The sequence below is a fragment of the Adiantum capillus-veneris genome, chromosome 29 (genome assembly GCF_014529385.1).
Source record: "Adiantum capillus-veneris isolate H3 chromosome 29, ASM1452938v2, whole genome shotgun sequence".
In the NCBI taxonomy this organism is placed as follows: domain Eukaryota; kingdom Viridiplantae; phylum Streptophyta; class Polypodiopsida; order Polypodiales; family Pteridaceae; genus Adiantum; species Adiantum capillus-veneris.
Window position 1 is genome coordinate 84093253 of NC_140959.1, and position 8286 is coordinate 84101538.

Genomic DNA, 8286 nt, shown 5'->3' on the forward strand with positions numbered 1-8286 from the left:
AATATCTTGGGAGGGAGAAGTAGGCTTGTTAGGCTATTGCAATTGGTTGTGTATGGGTGGAGGTGCATCTTTGTATTCGTGGATGCATAAATGTCAAGCTCTTCATCTCAAAACAGTGGCATTACAAGAAAGTATTCCTCTTCAAAGAGGGAGGTTGAAACTCTCCAACAAGAATTGCAAGAAAAGGATGTGTACATTACGAAGATTGTCAATACCATCACATATTTGAAAGAAACACCCCTTGGTGCAAGGTAGCAATATACTTCTTACTTTGGGTTGTGTTCTTCTTATCATAGACTTTGAAGTCTAAGGTATTGCCTCTACTTGTTTTGTAGTGCTTAGCACAAAGGTTGCTTTTATGCACAAATAGTGAAAGGTTGCAGGTTAGAGAGATCAACTGTCACCACTTTTTCTCTAAAACAGCCTTCTTTGATACATCTTGCAGGTAGGTGCTTCAAATCCATGCTTATTAGAGGTGGGTACTCTCATTCTAATGTATATTTTAGGATTATTGGATGAAAATACTTGCAAATTTGTACAGAATATACTGAACAAGTGTCTTTATTATACAGCTTGCAAATGTTGAATTCATACAGGTTTTTGTTTGAAGAACATGTCTCTAACGCGTCATGATACAAGGTGGCCTCTTACTATGCTAGTTGAGTAACGTTATTTGCAAGAATGGCTCAAGGAACTGGCATAATATGAAGCTTTTACGATGGCACAAAGCTCTCCTCAAGCAATGTGGCTCCCACTACACCAAAAATCATTATGCTAACATGGAGAGATCCCTAGTAGGACAATACAACAACTTTTCATGAGCAACACACCCTTTCCTAACATGAGGGCACCTCCACCAAAGATAATTTTATGTGATAGGTCACCCCATGAGCATACCATGTCATGGAATGGATGTAAGAACTATGACTGCACTACCCCTTGGAAGTTGTTCACGAATGTATGTTTATCAAAGTTAATGAGAAGAAATTTGGACTTTTTTGTTTGTTGATGTGTAAGAGCACTCTATGCCTACCATATTTTAGATTGTTTTGATAAGTTAAATAATATTTGTAGTTATTTAAAGTGTAAATTTGTTTTTTTTTTTGGTAAGATTGTACATGAGAAGACATGATAAAGTACAAGAGATCTTGATGGAATAAACCTCAATGCCACACCTTTTCTTGAACCCTTTGATTTCTATCGTTGTGGGAAGTGGAAGAGAAGCCTATTTTCAAATTTTTAGCAATAGATTTTTTAAAAAATAAATTTTGGTTATTTTAAAGTTTGTACACAATCTAGAAGTTAATTCTGATTATTTTCTTTTAGTTTCAAATTTTGACCGAAAGCACTCCTTGGAAGCCACTTTTGAAGGTGTTAGAGCGAGATTTTGGGAAATTTTTTGTATGTAGGAAATACAGTTCTTAACACACAAAAAAAACATTGATTCTTTGAGTATTTTCAGATTCCATGGTTTTAATGCTTATTGGAGCCCGTAGATCAAGGAAAAAGTAAGAAATGTCTGTTTTACATCATTTTTTAAGAAATTACCAACTTGCACATTGATTTTTGGAGATTCCGAGGAAGATATGATTTTTTTGCATCACAGCCTAAAACAACACTAAATAATAAAATAAAAATAAAAAGTGGCCGCAAGGGCGTGCGAAATGTCCATCCGGGACTTTTGGATGGGCATTTCACACGCCCTTGTGGCCACTCTTGCTGAGAGCCCTGGGGACCTTTACATGGCAAAAATTTACAAAATTATTGTGTATGAGCATGAAATAAGGATGTAAGTTAGATGTACAGAGAGCAAGAGCTCTTCCCCGGGGCCTTTGAAGGTGTTAGGGCGAGATTTTGGGAAAGTTTTGTATATAGGAAATACAGTCCTTAACACAATAAAAAACATTGGTTCTTTGAGTATTTTCAGATTCCATGGGTTTATGCTCGTTGGAGCCCGTGTATTAAAGAAGAAAGTAAGAAATATCTGTTTTACATCATTTTTTACGAAATTGCCAGCTTTTGCACGTTGATTTTTGGAGAATCCGAGCAAGATATGATTTTTTGCATCACAGCCTAAAAGTTCAACACACACACACACACACACACACACACACACACACACACACAAAAAAGTGGCCGCAATGGCGCGCGAAATGCCCATCCGGGACTTTTGGATGGGCATTTCGTGCGCCCTTGTGGCCACTCTTGCTGAGTGCCCTGGGGGCCTTTACATGGCAAAAATTTGCAAAATTATTGTGTATGAGTATGAGATAAGGACGTAAATTAGATGTACAGAGAGCAAGAGCTCCCCCCTTGGGGCCTTATAATAACAACTAGGGGCTTTTTTTAATGCATAGCCATGAGATAGAGGTGTAGCTCTTATAGGCCTTCAAAAATGGATTAAAAGTACCCATTATAGGCCTTATCTATACATGTTTTTGCAACTTTACAAGAATATAAAATCCCTTTTGTTGAACACGTGTGCTATGTTACATATACTTTAGTAAACTCCCCAGGTCAAAGGCCTCACAAATCCTGTGCACTAAACATTCAGCACTAGAAATTTAGTGAACTCCCCAGGTCAAAGGCCTCACAAATCCTGTGCACTAAACATTCAGCAGTAGAAATTGACCAAACAAGGAGCCATTTGTTTACTTCCTTGTGTCCACCTCGTGTTCTTGGGAATGTTTTGGTTAAGCCATTTCTTTGGTATTTGAAACGACATGTGACCACTATTGTTATAGTATCCAACCAAAGGTTTCTTGATTAGTAGTTTACATAGGCTCGAGTGGTACATATCTTCTATGTTAACAATGCATGTATCTATAATTTATGTTTACACTTTCTCTATCCAAATGAGCTACATAGTAAAAATCAAATCTGCAATTTAACAGTTAAGTTCACAAGGTAATAGCTATTGGTATCATCTTTAGCAATACCAAGGAAATAGCTACCAATAGCTCATGAATAGGGATATTTAAGAAGATTTGATACCAAAAACTTGTCAACACTACTCAAAAAGGTGGAAACTCAAAGGCTTTACAATATATGTATGATGAAACACGAGTCAATAATAAGTCACCCCTATACATCAACACCTTCATCTCAAGTTGTCATTTCTCTAAGTCAAGCTTGGCATAGGCATAGTATGGAAACAATAACATGTTGGAAAGCAAGAATTTTGCTTTCTCAACTTGTGAAACGTTGCTAATGATATATATTCAGCATCCCCAAATGGGGACATCTTGACAAAGGTTATGATCCACTTTAATAAGAATAACCATTAATGATTAAACTGAAATCAAAATATTGCTTGAATTTCTTCATGGTGGAGATTAAAACTTGAGACTTGAAACATCTTATAGGAAAATCAAAATATCCATAAAGGTCAACAATATTTTTTTGAATCTGTATGAAACTCCAGTAATCTAAATTAAATACTCTCACTCAATGCGACACCATTTAACAAAAAAACATACTTATATTGCATTTATAGAGGAATCCAGCCTCATGAAATAATCACAAACGGAGACAATGTTGTTGTTGCTAGGCTTCTCTTACAAGTATTTGTCTTCCTCATCTAGAGATTCATACACAGTTGAGTATTTGTGTGTCTATGACATTAGGAAAGATAGTAGTACTATATGGATGGTTTTCTAAGACCTCCTAGAGAGTACCTATTGGTTCAAGATTCTACAAAAATTCTACTATTCTTATCAAAATCCTTTATCGTCGTAGTGAAAGGTTCCTCATGAAATAAAAATAGAGTGATTTCCATCTCTGCACATGGTTGCTTGCTCATGTCCTCTGAAAAGAAGTTGACTCTGTAAGTAAACAACAGATTATGTGAGCACAAAGTTATAAAGGAAAAAATGATAAAGTACAAAATGATAATCTAAAGACAACTATACAAAGAATAAATTATAAGAAAAATCTTTGATGACTCTCCATAGATAACACAACTTACTTGCATTATGAGACTCAATCACATGCTACACAACTATAGATGGCGCACCAAAGCCATCAACAAAATAGCACCACACAGTGTTATGAGGTATGAAGCCTAAACATTGAAAGTCATAAAGAGGTTTATTCTCTCCAGCATGATAAACTTTAAGATGGAGATGATGTTAAGCTATGAATGTAATCTACAAGGATAGTTTTCTTACCATTTTATCTTTATGTGGGAGATGAATCCTTGAATCCTTGTGGTGGGCAAGGGGAAGAGATGGGGGAGGAGCATGCTTGGTGCTACAATGGAGGTGGAAGAAAGCTAGCAAAAAAATAATGTTGGACTATAGGGAATGCATGTGGTTGTTGAGAAATGGAGAGCTTAGAAAAGAGTTTGTAGAGAGAGAAAATTACTTTTTAGCTATAGAATAGATTTGGAAAGACTTTGGAGGGTGGAAATGATGTTTTGAACTTTTTTGGAAGCTTCATTAATCATAAAGAGGGGGCCTACATGGTGGGGGGTTAGTCGTGATTGGGGCACCCCATCTTATCCCCTCATGATTATTTGCTTGCGATGGTGACAAGCCCATTTGATGGCATACACAGTGCGCGAGTGGGACGCGAGGAGTGAAGGCATCTTGGCCACACTCGTAGCGAGTCACATGGCGGCATGGGGGTGGGGGTTGCCCGTTGCAAAACGTAAATCGGGCTCATCGAGGGGCTGCAAAGTGCCGATGTGGCGGGGTGACGAGGCAAGCCAAGGTGGATGAGGCGGGGCTGGACGAAGTGGGGAATGATGACGAGGCTGGGTGCCACATCATGCGAATTGAAAAATCCATGATTGATGATTGGGGGTTGCGGAGGTAGTTACATTGTGGTACTACGAAGGTTCTCCATGCATGCTCCGCAAGGGCGCGCGAGAAGAGTGTCGAGGGACTGTCATTGCAATCCTTCTCTCCGCCTCTTTCGAATGGCGCGAGCGCAAGCAGGTAGAGCAAGTGACGTTGCAGCTCGCCATGGCCTTGTGTTGATGCAGCTCTCCTCTGCCTCTCCTCTTTTGAAAGAGCTCTCTACTTCTGAGCCTCTATCCCTACTCTAGATTTCCAAGCTGAATTCGTCATAAAGAATTGACATCTCTCCACATCCACCCATAGTTGAGCTCTTTCATTGTAAACCCGAGCAAGATAGGGTATTGCAATGCAAAAATGGGAGAAATTTGATGCTACCAGTAGGGCAGAGGTTCTTCTTGCCATGGCTTCATGATTGGATAGTTGGGGAGAGGTGGAAAAGTCTTTGTAAACACAAGCAAGATAGAGAATAAGAGCGACAATGGAAGGGATGGCTTGTCATTGGGATTTGAATGAACTCCCAACCGTTGAGCAACAACCACAGTGGATAGACTCTTCAAACCATATGCTTGGGCGACAATGTCCTCTTGATATGTATCAAATTTATAGCACCTTTGATAAGGAGATGGATGGGGAAGACTCTAGTGATAGCCACAAAATGCAAGGTTTGTTTAAAATGGATCAACAACCATGCCTAGATGCTTTTGCATTTACATCTAATCGGTATTTTGCCTTTGATAGACAAGCATATAGCTTGATGATTGCTTTCATACAAAAAGGGCAAGGACCGACCATAGATTCTCTCAAAGCAGTGGACAAACTGGGCCTCTTGGACTTGAGAAAATGGGGAAGAATCCAAGCATCATTACACATGGTCAACGATGAAGAAGGTGATATGTATCTTGTTAATAGCACTGGAAAGAGGATTCCATGCATAGAAGATTAGGAAAAGATTGTGTTTTCATGCCACATAAGTGAACATCTTGATTGGATCGCAACCAGGACAGCAATCGCAAAAACATGGTGCACCAACATTAGGATGCATGGTATTTCACTTGAATTTGGAAAGGAGGTCCTTGACCTTTGCTACTGTACTATAGTTTCAGCTTTGGAGGATGGACATGGGCAGATTCCAGATATAACACAGTGCCTACGTTTACATGACAAGGGTGAGAGTGCTAGCAAGAGTGATGTGTGTATTGAGAAGCACACATTGGGCTTTGATGATGTTCAAAAAACATTAGATACTGTAGTTGTCAACCACAAAGCTAGATTGGTTAGATTAAATTGGGTAGTACAAACAAAATGGAAATCTGGGTGCCATCAATGGGGCGAGGCGCCAAGAAACGGCGAGGACCGTCGGTGACTCCGCAAATCCAAGAAGTGTGGATGCCCCTTCATGGTTTCTATGGTTTTTCCAAGGCATGACACAGAGAAGGTCGCCATATGGATATTTGGAGGTCACAAAGGGCATGTTCCAGGTCGCGGAGTGAACTATATCACCTTCATGTGCATCCTATGGTTAAGAAGCGATGCATGTAGGATTTCTTTGATGTCAGTACATGTCGCCATGTTGCATGGATGAGTGTATCTAAAGAACCCATCCACATCAACATGGAATCCCTTGTAGAGAAATTATCCTATAGATTCTTCATGATTCCAAAGGAAATCCAGATGATGTCCTACAAATTGCGCGTCGAAGGTAGTGACCTTTGTGTGGTTTTACTTTTTGTGAACTAAAATGCAGCTGGGTTTACACTTGACAGGGTTTATATGTTGCCTGCACGGGTTTATACTTACCTATGCTAACCATATTCATTACTATAGGAAGGCTTGGAAGTCACGATTGGTCATCAATGTACAAGGAGGCTCTTAAGTTGAAAGAGCAGAACAAGGTGCTACACTGTCAATCCTACAACCCTGATGCAGTTGAGGAGACAGGCCGACCCTTCATTCTAGTTATCCAAGACGATTGGATGCTTCACATGTGTATGCATTTCTCAAGCAATAGTTCCTAGGCAATAGACTCAACCTTCAAGACGAATGTATTTGACATGCCCTTGTATGTTGCAGTGGTACCAAATCAGCATGGTGTTGGCTTACATGTGTGGTTCATGTTATGAACATGTGATGTAGAAACTAGCCACGAAAAAGTCGCCTTGAAAGTTACTTTGAAACTAGTCCTTTCAACATCCGCCCAAAGGCGTTGGTGATTGATAAGTGCATCACTTCACTACAAGCCATCAAGAAAGTGGTTGATGCCGATCCGTTTTGCTGGGAAGTGGGTGAAAATGGTAGTATCACCCAAGTTGCATGCATTGTGCTAGTATCCTGGTTCCACACAAAGAAGGCTTGGGTGGAGCATTTGCTTCCACAAGTGCGTCAAAAGGCTTGCATATGTTTCTTCGCCTCTCCATTTTACATGCTTATGATTGCCTCCCCCCTCCTCACGTGTTCGTGCAAGTTCCCAAAGAAATGAAGGACCATGTGTATGGTGCAATGGAGAGTATGATGCAATGCCCGACGGAGGATGAGTCAACTCAAAGTACAGAGAACTCCTTCAAGAATGCTCGAAGCATGATAACATTCTAAGATACATTTGCAATGGATGGGCTGCAAAGACATGCACTTGGCATTAATTGTGGCCAAAGTTTGGCCGGCTCTTGCCTCACGGGCACGTTGACACCACAAACATGGTGGAGAGACTTTGGCAGTACATAAAGTACACCTTGTTGGATGCACGGATCAATCGATCAACCTTGGACTTGTTGCATGCCCTTATAAGCGATTCAGTCACACAGGGATGCGGATGGGTGGTACTGCTACGGAGTTCTTCAGGCAAAAACAAGAGATCAGTAATGCCCCTCTATTTTTTGTATGCCACGGTTTACCTTTTGCCATTGCCTGGTTTAAAATTAAATTAATAGTGTCTTCATACTACAATCTGAGCAATTGTGTCCTCTTTTTGTACTTGCCTGGGTTTACATTTTGAGTAATTGTGTCTTTATACTGCATTTTGAGTATCTGTGTCTTTGGTTTACGTCCTTGCCTAGGTTTTACATTCTGAGTAATTGTGTCCTTGGTTTAGTTCCTTGACTGGGTTTACACTTTGAGTAATTATATTTTTATCCTGCATTCTGGGTAATTGTGTCTTTGGTTTATGTCCTTGCCTCGGTTTACATTCTGAGTAACTAAGTCTTTATACTACCTTTCCTTTTGTAGTTGACTCAGGTTAACACAACATGTATGGGAATGACAAGGGGCAAGAGAAAACGCTTGTCGGGTGGAGCAAAGGCTTTGCAGATATGTAAGTGACCCATCAACCATTGAAGTGATTGAGGAAGCGACCCTCCTTTTCAAGTTGTTGAGTATGTCATGCCAAGAGATCTGGTATTATGTCAGCTTGCATTCCTCTTATTGTGATTGTGCAGATTGGGCAAGCATGTGCAAGCACCTATATGGCATGTGACTAGTAGTAATAGACTTC

The 8286-nt window shown here is 40.0% G+C and overlaps 2 pseudogenes; both read left to right on the forward strand.

Moving 5' to 3' along the window:
- The first annotated feature begins 5280 nt into the window (after window positions 1-5280).
- On the forward strand, window positions 5281-6165 carry LOC147419506 (uncharacterized; annotated as a pseudogene).
- Window positions 6166-7274: 1109 nt separating this feature from the next.
- LOC147419507 (uncharacterized) lies at window positions 7275-7791 on the forward strand (annotated as a pseudogene).
- The last annotated feature ends 495 nt before the right edge of the window (window positions 7792-8286 follow it).